Genomic DNA, 12,070 nt, shown 5'->3' with positions numbered 1-12,070 from the left:
GCGGAAGCCATTTATCTGCCAGGAACCACTCATCATTGTTCTTGGTCATGACACAGAGATCTGTGACTTGCCGTAACTCCCTGCCTAAAATTGAACAAGACATTACCGTTACATCCTGTAGCGGGAAGGGGTTAATTTTATTAGTTAACTATAGAGCAGCAGCAAAACATAACTATGAATTACAAAACATCTTTGAAAAATTAGTTAATAGTGAAGATAGAATTGAAGAACATTGTTCAACGTTATGTGCATACAGTGAAGCGGCCTCGTTAGCACAGTAGGTAGCGCATCAGTCTCATAATCAACACTTCCTCACCACTGTCTTTCTATGTTGTCAAACCAGCCATATTGCTATGAGACGACGTAGAGGTTGCACTGACAGCCAAAGGCTCCAATGAGTGGGCAAGAACTGATTCATATGGCTATTTCCCTCCTAGTCACTCAATGGGAGTGCTGTGTTCAAAATGTGTAAGTGTCTGTGCACTTCCGCATATAGTGATGGGAGATAGCTAGTTGACTGTAGTGTCAACTATGGGTGTTCAGGTTGAGATCAGATCTTCCTTAACACCAATACATCAGTAGTAAATTTTATCTTGTAACTATACTAGGTCTACAACGTAATAATAAAAGAGTAAAACTTAAATGAAACAAAAAATAAATAAAAAGATCAAAAAATTATGAAAACGAAATACGACAATATTCCCTGTCCTTCTCCCCAGCGTGAGAAAACCACTTTAATCACTGTGAGACACATACAAAAATGTCTGAATGTCACACAGAATGAACGGCACCCCATAATTTAGGAAATTATACCAGAATTTAATCATACTACACCTATGTGGTATAATGAGACACAAGGTGGGAAAGGACTATCTCTGGATTCTGATTTTACTAAGTTACCAACCATCCAAGATGGACCCCTAATGAAGTACTAGAAAATGGGGACCCTGGATACCTCGATGTGTGTAGGATAACATCCGCAGACAGTCAGTGTAAATAATCAAATCCTTTTATCAATTTGATTCCAGATACAGATCATTAAATGTCAGTAAGGATCCCTCTCTATTACAGTGGCAGAGGTCAACAAAGCTCACAGCTGGTGTTTCTGTAGTGTAGTGGTTATCACATTCGCCTAACACACGAAAGGGTCCCCAGTTCGAAACCGGGCAGAAACAAGCATTAGATCTCCTTTTATATAGGACATGTGAGATGTAAAATTGATATAACATCTTGTAAATAGTTGTATCAACAGGAACTTTTAATGTCATTGCAACACCATCTACCTATCCACCTTCATATATGATTTAACAATCATTTCCATACGCCTCCTGTATATCTTAGCAATAGCTCCTGTCGGGCACCTAACCTCTCTATGTCTTTCAGGAACAAGTCACAGGGATGATGTCAATGAGGTTTCAGGGAGACATAGAAAGGGGATGCGACCATTGCATCCCAGCTTCTTTATTGAATGGTGTGCGGAAGCCATTTATCTGCCAGGAACCACTCATCATTGTTCTTGGTCATGACACAGGGATCTGTGACTTGCCGTAACTCCCTGCCTAAAATTGAACAAGACATTACCGTTACATCCTGTAGCGGGAAGGGGTTAATTTTATTAGTTAACCATAGAGCAGCAGCAAAACATAACTATGAATAACAAAACATCTTCTTATAAATTAGTTAATAGTGAAGATAGAATTGAAGAACATTGTTCAACGTTATGTGCATACAGTGAAGCGGCCTCGTTAGCACAGTAGGTAGCGCATCAGTCTCATAATCAACACTTCCTCACCACTGTCTTTCTATGTTGTCAAACCAGCCATATTTCTATGAGACGACGTAGAGGTTGCACTGACAGCCAAAGGCTTTAATGAGTGGGCAAGAACTGATTCATATGGCTATTTCCCTCCTAGTCACTCAATGGGAGTGCTGTGTTCAAAATGTGTAAGTGTCTGTGCACTTCCGCATATAGTGATGGGAGATAGCTAGTTGACTGTAGTGTCAACTATGGGTGTTCAGGTTGAGATCAGATCTTCCTTAACACCAATACATCAATAGTAAATTTGATCTTGTAACTATACTAGGTCTACAACGGAATAATAAAAGAGTAAAACTTAAATGAAACAAAAAATAAATAAAAAGATCAAAAAATTATGAAAACGAAATACGACAATATTCCCTGTCCTTCTCCCCAGCGTGAGAAAACCACTTTAATCACTGTGAGACACATACAAAAATGTCTGAATGTCACACAGAATGAACGGCACCCCATAATTTAGGAAATTATACCAGAATTTAATCATACTACACCTACGTGGTATAATGAGACACAAGGTGGGAAAGGACTATCTCTGGATTCTGATTTTACTAAGTTACCAACCATCCAAGATGGACCCCTAATGAAGTACTAGGAAATGGGGACCCTGGATACCTCGATGTGTGTAGGATAACACCCTCAGACAGTCAGTGTAAATAATCAAATCCTTTTATCAATTTGAGTCCAGATACAGATCATTAAATGTCAGTAAGGATCCCTCTCTATTACAGTGGCAGAGGTCAACAAAGCTCACAGTTGGTGATTCTGTAGTGTAGTGGTTATCACATTCGCCTCACACGCGAAAGGCCCCCGGTTCGAAACCGGGCAGAAACAAGCGCTAGATCTCCTTTTATATGTGAGATGTAAAATTGATATAACATCTTGTAAATAGTTGTATCAACGGGAACTTTTAATGTCATTACAACACCATCTACCTATCCACCTTCATATATGATTTAACAATCATTTCCATACGCCTCCTGTATATCTTAGCAATAGCTCCTGTCGGGCACCTAACCTCTCTATGTCTTTCAGGAACAAGTCACAGGGATGATGTCAATGAGGTTTCAGGGAGACATAGAAAGGGGATGCGACCATTGCATCCCAGCTTCTTTATTGAATGGTGTGCGGAAGCCATTTATCTGCCAGGAACCACTCATCATTGTTCTTGGTCATGACACAGGGATCTGTGACTTGCCGTAACTCCCTGCCTAAAATTGAACAAGACATTACCGTTACATCCTGTAGCGGGAAGGGGTTAATTTTATTAGTTAACTATAGAGCAGCAGCAAAACATAAATATGAATTACAAAACATCTTCTTAAAAATTAGTTAATAGTGAAGATAGAATTGAAGAACCGTGTTCAACGCTATGTGCATACAGTGAAGCGGCCTCGTTAGCACAGTAGGTAGCGCGTCAGTCTCATAATCAACACTTCCTCACCACTGTCTTTCTATGTTGTTAAACTAGCCATATTGCTATGAGACGACTTAGTGGTTGAACTGACAGCCAAAGGCTTTAATGAGTGGGCAAGAACTGATTCATATGGCTATTTCCCTCCTAGTCACTCAATGGGAGTGCTGTGTTCAAAATGTGTAAGTGTCTGTGCACTTCCGCATATAGTGATGGGAGATAGCTAGTTGACTGTAGTGTCAACTATGGGTGTTCAGGTTGAGATCAGATCTTCCTTAACACCAATACATCAATAGTAAATTTGATCTTGTAACTATACTAGGTCTACAACGGAATAATAAAAGAGTAAAACTTAAATGAAACAAAAAATAAATAAAAAGATCAAAAAATTATGAAAACGAAATACGACAATATTCCCTGTCCTTCTCCCCAGCGTGAGAAAACCACTTTAATCACTGTGAGACACATACAAAAATGTCTGAATGTCACACAGAATGAACGGCACCCCATAATTTAGGAAATTATACCAGAATTTAATCATACTACACCTACGTGGTATAATGAGACACAAGGTGGGAAAGGACTATCTCTGGATTCTGATTTTACTAAGTTACCAACCATCCAAGATGGACCCCTAATGAAGTACTAGGAAATGGGGACCCTGGATACCTCGATGTGTGTAGGATAACACCCTCAGACAGTCAGTGTAAATAATCAAATCCTTTTATCAATTTGAGTCCAGATACAGATCATTAAATGTCAGTAAGGATCCCTCTCTATTACAGTGGCAGAGGTCAACAAAGCTCACAGTTGGTGTTTCTGTAGTGTAGTGGTTATCACATTCACCTCACACGCGAAAGGCCCCCGGTTCGAAACCGGGCAGAAACAAGCGCTAGATCTCCTTTTATATGTGAGATGTAAAATTGATATAACATCTTGTAAATAGTTGTATCAACGGGAACTTTTAATGTCATTACAACACCATCTACCTATCCACCTTCATATATGATTTAACAATCATTTCCATACGCCTCCTGTATATCTTAGCAATAGCTCATGTCGGGCACCTAACCTCTCTATGTCTTTCAGGAACAAGTCACAGGGATGATGTCAATGAGGTTTCAGGGAGACATAGAAAGGGGATGCGACCATTGCATTCCAGCTTCTTTATTGAATGGTGTGCGGAAGCCATTTATCTGCCAGGAACCACTCATTATTGTTCTTGGTCATGACACAGGGATCTGTGACTTGCCGTAACTCCCTGCCTAAAATTGAACAAGACATTACCGTTACATCCTGTAGCGGGAAGGGGTTAATTTTATTAGTTAACTATAGAGCAGCAGCAAAACATAACTATGAATTACAAAACATCTTTGAAAAATTAGTTAATAGTGAAGATAGAATTGAAGAACATTGTTCAACGTTATGTGCATACAGTGAAGCGGCCTCGTTAGCACAGTAGGTAGCGCGTCAGTCTCATAATCAACACTTCCTCACCACTGTCTTTCTATGTTGTCAAACCAGCCATATTGCTATGAGACGACTTAGAGGTTGCACTGACAGCCAAAGGCTTCAATGAGTGGGCAAGAACTGATTCATATGGCTATTTCCCTCCTAGTCACTCAATGGGAGTGCTGTGTTCAAAATGTGTAAGTGTCTGTGCACTTCCGCATATAGTGATGGGAGATAGCTAGTTGACTGTAGTGTCAACTATGGGTGTTCAGGTTGAGATCAGATCTACCTTAACACCAATACATCAATAGTAAATTTGATCTTGTAACTATACTATTTCTACAACGGAATAATAAAAGAGTAAAACTTAAATGAAACAAAAACAAATGAAAAGATCAAAAAATTCTGAAAACGAAATACGACAATATTCCCTGTCCTTCTCCCCAGCGTGAGGAAACCACTTTAATCACTGTGAGACACATACAAAAATGTCTGAATGTCACACAGAATGAACGGCACCCCATAATTTAGGAAATTATACCAGAATTCAATCATACTACACATATGTGGTATAATGAGACACAAGGTGGGAAAGGACTATCTCTGGATTCTGATTTTACTAAGTGACCAACCATCCAAGATGGACCCCTAATGAAGTACTAGGAAATGGGGACCCTGGAAAACTCGATGTGTGTAGGATAACACCCTCAGACAGTCAGTGTAAATAATCAAATCCTTTTATCAATTTGAGTCCAGATACAGATCATTAAATGTCAGTAAGGATCCCTCTCTATTACAGTGGCAGAGGTCAACAAAGCTCACAGCTGGTGTTTCTGTAGTGTAGTGGTTATCACATTCGCCTCACACGCGAAAGGTCCCCGGTTCGAAACCGGGCAGAAACAAGCGTTAGATCTCCTTTTATATGTGAGATGTAAAATTGATATAACATCTTGTAAATAGTTGTATCAACGAGAACTTTTAATGTCATTACAACACCATCTACCTATCCTCCTTCATATATGATTTAACAATCATTTCCATACACCTCCTGTATATCTTAGCAATAGCTCCTGTCGGGCACCTAACCTCTCTATGTCTTTCAGGAACAAGTCACAGGGATGATGTCAATGAGGTTTCAGGGAGACATAGAAAGGGGATGCGACCATTGCATCCCAGCTTCTTTATTGAATGGTGTGCGGAAGCCATTTATCTGCCAGGAACCACTCATCATTGTTCTTGGTCATGACACAGGGATCTGTGACTTGCCGTAACTCCCTGCCTAAAATTGAACAAGACATTACCGTTACATCCTGTAGCGGGAAGGGGTTAATTTTATTAGTTAACTATAGAGCAGCAGCAAAACATAAATATGAATTACAAAACATCTTCTTAAAAATTAGTTAATAGTGAAGATAGAATTGAAGAACCGTGTTCAACGCTATGTGCATACAGTGAAGCGGCCTCGTTAGCACAGTAGGTAGCGCGTCAGTCTCATAATCAACACTTCCTCACCACTGTCTTTCTATGACGTTAATCTAGCCATATTGCTATGAGACGACTTAGAGGTTGCACTGACAGCCAAAGGCTTTAATGAGTGGGCAAGAACTGATTCATATGGCTATTTCCCTCCTAGTCACTCAATGGGAGTGCTGTGTTCAAAATGTGTAAGTGTCTGTGCACTTCCGCATATAGTGATGGGAGATAGCTAGTTGACTGTAGTGTCAACTATGGGTGTTCAGGTTGAGATCAGATCTTCCTTAACACCAATACATCAATAGTAAATTTGATCTTGTAACTATACTAGGTCTACAACAGAATAATAAAAGAGTAAAACTTAAATGAAACAAAAAACAAATGAAAAGATCAAAAAATTATGAAAACGAAATACGACAATATTCCCTGTCCTTCTCCCCAGCGTGAGGAAACCACTTTAATCACTGTGAGACACATACAGAAATGTCTGAATGTCACACAGAATGAACGGCACCCCATAATTTAGGAAATTATACCAGAATTCAATCATACTACACCTATGTGGTATAATGAGACACAAGGTGGGAAAGGACTATCTGTGGATTCTGATTTTACTAAGTGACCAACCATCCAAGATGGACCCCTAATAAAGTACTAGGAAATGGGGACCGTGGATACCTCTATGTGTGTAAGATAACACCCTCAGACAGTCAGTGTAAATAATCAAATCCTTTTATCAATTTGAGTCCAGATACAGATCATTAAATGTCAGTAAGGATCCCTCTCTATTACAGTGGCAAAGGTCAACCAAGCTCACAGCTGGTGTTTCTGTAGTGTAGTGGTTATCACATTCGCCTAACACCCTAAAGCTCAACGTTTCGAAACCGGGGTAAAACAAGCGCTAGATCTCCTTTTATATAGGACATGTGAGATGTAAAATTGATATAACATCTTGTAAATAGTTGTATCAACGGCAACTTTTAATGTCATTGCAACACCATCTACCTATCCACCTTCATATATGATTTAACAATCATTTCCATACGCCTCCAGTATATCTTAGCAATAGCTCCTGTCGGGCACCTAACCTCTCTATGTCTTTCAGGAACAAGTCACAGGGATGATGTCAATGAGGTTTCAGAGAGACATAGAAAGGGGATGCGACCATTGCATCCCAGCTTCTTTATTGAATGGAGTGCGGAAGCCATTTATCTGCCAGGAACCACTCATCATTGTTCTTGGTCATGACACAGGGATCTGTGACTTGCCGTAACTCCCTGCCTAAAATTGAACAAGACATTACCGTTACATCCTGTAGCGGGAAGGGGTTAATTTTATTAGTTAACCATAGAGCAGCAGCAAAACATAACTATGAATTACAAAACATCTTCTTATAAATTAGTTAATAATGAAGATAGAATTAAAGAACATTGTTCAACGTTATGTGCATACAGTGAAGCGGCCTCGTTAGCACAGTAGGTAGCGCGTCAGTCTCATAATCAACACTTCCTCACCACTGTCTTTCTATGTTGTCAAACCAGCCATATTGCTATGAGACGACTTAGAGGTTGCACTGACAGCAAAAGGCTCCAATGAGTGGGCAAGAACTGATTCATATGGCTATTTCCCTCCTAGTCACTCAATGGGAGTGCTGTGTTCAAAATGTTTAAGTGTCTGTGCACTTCTGCATATAGTGATGGGAGATAGCTAGTTGACTGTAGTGTCAACTATGGGTGTTCAGGTTGAGATCAGATCTTCCTTAACACCAATACATCAATAGTAAATTTGATCTTGTAACTATACTAGGTCTACAACGGAATAATAAAAGAGTAAAACTTAAATGAAACAAAAAACAAATGAAAAGATCCAAAAATTATGAAAACGAAATACGACAATATTCCCTGTCCTTCTCCCCAGCGTTAAGAAACCACTTTAATCACTGTGAGACACATACAAAAATGTCTGAATGTCACACAGAATGAACGGCACCCCATAATTTGGGAAATTATATCAGAATTCAATCATACTACACCTATGTGGTATAATGAGACACAAGGTGGGAAAGGACTATCTTTGGATTCTGATTTTACTAAGTGACCAACCATCCAAGATGGACCCCTAATGAAGTACTAGGAAACGGGGACCCTGGATACCTCGATGTGTGTAGGATAACACCCTCAGACAGTCAGTGTAAATAATCAAAACCTTTTATCAATTTGAGTCCAGATACAGATCATTAAATGTCAGTAAGGATCCCTCTCTATTACAGTGGCAGAGGTCAACAAAGCTCACAGCTGGTGTTTCTGTAGTGCAGTGGTTGTCACATTCTCCTAACACGCGAAAGGTCCCCAGTTCAAAACCGGGCAGAAACAAGCGTTAGATCTCCTTTTATATAGGACATGTGAGATGTAAAATTGATATAACATCTTGTAAATAGTTGTATCAACAGGAACTTTTAATGTCATTGCAACACCATCTACCTATCCACCTTCATATATGATTTAACAATCATTTCCATACGCCTCCTGTATATCTTAGCAATAGCTCCTGTCGGGCACCTAACCTCTCTATGTCTTTCAGGAACAAGTCACAGGGATGATGTCAATGAGGTTTCAGGGAGACATAGAAAGGGGATGCGACCATTGCATCCCAGCTTCTTTATTGAATGGTGTGCGGAAGCAATTTATCTGCCAGGAACCACTCATCATTGTTCTTGGTCATGACACAGGCACCTGTGACTTGCCGTAACTCCCTGCCTAAAATTGAACAAGACATTACCGTTACATCCTGTAGCGGGAAGGGGTTAATTTTATTAGTTAACCATAGAGCAGCAGCAAAACATAACTATGAATTACAAAACATCTTCTTATAAATTAGTTAATAGTGAAGATAGAATTGAAGAACATTGTTCAACGTTATGTGCATACAGTGAAGCGGCCTCGTTAGCACAGTAGGTAGCGCATCAGTCTCATAATCAACACTTCCTCACCACTGTCTTTCTATGTTGTCAAACCAGCCATATTGCTATGAGACGACGTAGATGTTGCACTGACAGCCAAAGGCTCCAATGAGTGGGCAAGAACTGATTCATATGGCTATTTCCCTCCTAGTCACTCAATGGGAGTGCTGTGTTCAAAATGTGGAAGTGTCTGTGCACTTTCACATATAGTGATGGGAGATAGCTAGTTGACTGTAGTGTCAACTATGGGTGTTCAGGTTGAGATCAGATCTTCCTTAACACCAATACATCAATAGTAAATTTGATCTTGTAACTATACTAGGTCTACAACGGAATAATAAAAGAGTAAAACTTAAATGAAACAAAAAATAAATAAAAAGATCAAAAAATTATGAAAACGAAATACGACAATATTCCCTGTCCTTCTCCCCAGCGTGAGAAAACCACTTTAATCACTGTGAGACACATACAAAAATGTCTGAATGTCACACAGAATGAACGGCACCCCATAATTTAGGACATTTTACCAGAATTTAATCATACTACACCTATGTGGTATAATGAGACACAAGGTGGGAAAGGACTATCTCTGGATTCTGATTTTACTAAGTTACCAACCATCCAAGATGGACCCCTAATGAAGTACTAGGAAATGGGGACCCTGGATACCTCGATGTGTGTAGGATAACACCCGCAGACAGTCAGTGTAAATAATCAAATCCTTTTATCAATTTGATTCCAGATACAGATCATTAAATGTCAGTAAGGATCCCTCTCTATTACAGTGGCAGAGGTCAACAATTCTCACAGCTGGTGTTTCTGTAGTGTAGTGGTTATCACATTCGCATAACACGCGAAAGGTCCCCGGTTCGAAACCGGGCAGAAACAAGCGTTAGATCTCCTTTTATATAGGACATGTGGGATGTAAAATTGATATAACATCTTGTAAATAGTTGTATCAACAGGAACTTTTAATGGCATTGCAACACCATCTACCTATCCACCTTCATATATGATTTAACAATCATTTCCATAGGCCTCCTGTATATCTTAGCAATAGCTCCTGTCGGGCACCTAACCTCTCTATGTCTTTCAGGAACAAGTCACAGGGATGATGTCAATGAGGTTTCAGGGAGACATAGAAAGGGGATGCGACCATTGCATCCCAGCTTCTTTATTGAATGGTGTGCGGAAGCCTTTTATCTGCCAGGAACCACTCATCATTGTTCTTGGTCATGACACATTCATCTGTGACTTGCCGTAACTCCCTGCCTAAATTGAACAAGACATTACCCTTACATCCTGTAGCGGGAAGGGGTTAATTTTATTAGTTAACCATAGAGCAGCAGCAAAACATAACTATGAATTACAAAACATCTTCTTATAAATTAGTTAATAGTGAAGATAGAATTAAAGAACATTGTTCAACGTTATGTGCATACAGTGAAGCGGCCTCGTTAGCACAGAAGGTAGCGCGTCAGTCTCATAATCAACACTTCCTCACCACTGTCTTTCTATGTTGTCAAACCAGCCATATTGCTATGAGACGACTTAGAGGTTGCAGTGACAGCCAAAGGCTCCAATGAGTGGGCAAGAACTGATTCATATGGCTATTTCCCTCCTAGTCACTCAATGGGAGTGCTGTGTTCAAAATGTGGAAGTGTCTGTGCACTTTCACATATAGTGATGGGAGATAGCTAGTTGACTGTAGTGTCAACTATGGGTGTTCAGGTTGAGATCAGATCTTCCTTAACACCAATACATCAATAGTAAATTTGATCTTGTAACTATACTAGGTCTACAACGGAATAATAAAAGAGTAAAACTTAAATGAAACAAAAAATAAATAAAAAGATCAAAAAATTATGAAAACGAAATACGACAATATTCCCTGTCCTTCTCCCCAGCGTGAGAAAACCACTTTAATCACTGTGAGACACATACAAAAATGTCTGAATGTCACACAGAATGAACGGCACCCCATAATTTAGGACATTTTACCAGAATTTAATCATACTACACCTATGTGGTATAATGAGACACAAGGTGGGAAAGGACTATCTCTGGATTCTGATTTTACTAAGTTACCAACCATCCAAGATGGACCCCTAATGAAGTACTAGGAAATGGGGACCCTGGATACCTCGATGTGTGTAGGATAACACCCGCAGACAGTCAGTGTAAATAATCAAATCCTTTTATCAATTTGATTCCAGATACAGATCATTAAATGTCAGTAAGGATCCCTCTCTATTACAGTGGCAGAGGTCAACAATTCTCACAGCTGGTGTTTCTGTAGTGTAGTGGTTATCACATTCGCATAACACGCGAAAGGTCCCCGGTTCGAAACCGGGCAGAAACAAACGTTAGATCTCCTTTTATATAGGACATGTGGGATGTAAAATTGATATAACATCTTGTAAATAGTTGTATCAACAGGAACTTTTAATGGCATTGCAACACCATCTACCTATCCACCTTCATATATGATTTAACAATCATTTCCATAGGCCTCCTGTATATCTTAGCAATAGCTCCTGTCGGGCACCTAACCTCTCTATGTCTTTCAGGAACAAGTCACAGGGATGATGTCAATGAGGTTTCAGGGAGACATAGAAAGGGGATGCGACCATTGCATCCCAGCTTCTTTATTGAATGGTGTGCGGAAGCCTTTTATCTGCCAGGAACCACTCATCATTGTTCTTGGTCATGACACATTCATCTGTGACTTGCCGTAACTCCCTGCCTAAATTGAACAAGACATTACCCTTACATCCTGTAGCGGGAAGGGGTTAATTTTATTAGTTAACCATAGAGCAGCAGCAAAACATAACTATGAATTACAAAACATCTTCTTATAAATTAGTTAATAGTGAAGATAGAATTAAAGAACATTGTTCAACGTTATGTGCATACAGTGAAGCGGCCTCGTTAGCACAGAAGGTAGCGCGTCAGT

General features: G+C 39.7%; 5 non-coding genes across 5 annotated transcripts; all 5 read left to right on the top strand.

Annotated features, from left to right (window-relative positions):
- The first annotated feature begins 2,577 nt into the window (after positions 1 to 2,577).
- Positions 2,578 to 2,650, top strand: TRNAV-CAC (transfer RNA valine (anticodon CAC)). Its single transcript has one exon. It is a non-coding gene; the product is annotated as a tRNA-Val (tRNA).
- A 1,395-nt stretch (positions 2,651 to 4,045) lies between these two features.
- TRNAV-CAC (transfer RNA valine (anticodon CAC)) lies at positions 4,046 to 4,118 on the top strand. The gene has a single exon. It is a non-coding gene; the product is annotated as a tRNA-Val (tRNA).
- A 1,393-nt stretch (positions 4,119 to 5,511) lies between these two features.
- On the top strand, positions 5,512 to 5,584 carry TRNAV-CAC (transfer RNA valine (anticodon CAC)). The gene has a single exon. It is a non-coding gene; the product is annotated as a tRNA-Val (tRNA).
- Positions 5,585 to 9,929: 4,345 nt separating this feature from the next.
- TRNAV-AAC (transfer RNA valine (anticodon AAC)) lies at positions 9,930 to 10,002 on the top strand. Its single transcript has one exon. It is a non-coding gene; the product is annotated as a tRNA-Val (tRNA).
- Positions 10,003 to 11,403: 1,401 nt separating this feature from the next.
- On the top strand, positions 11,404 to 11,476 carry TRNAV-AAC (transfer RNA valine (anticodon AAC)). Its single transcript has one exon. It is a non-coding gene; the product is annotated as a tRNA-Val (tRNA).
- The last annotated feature ends 594 nt before the right edge of the window (positions 11,477 to 12,070 follow it).

The sequence above is a fragment of the Mixophyes fleayi genome (genome assembly GCF_038048845.1).
Source record: "Mixophyes fleayi isolate aMixFle1 chromosome 4 unlocalized genomic scaffold, aMixFle1.hap1 SUPER_4_unloc_3, whole genome shotgun sequence".
In the NCBI taxonomy this organism is placed as follows: Eukaryota; Metazoa; Chordata; class Amphibia; order Anura; family Limnodynastidae; genus Mixophyes; species Mixophyes fleayi.
Note: the sequence above shows the minus strand (reverse complement) of the source record. Positions and strands in the feature narration are given on the sequence as shown.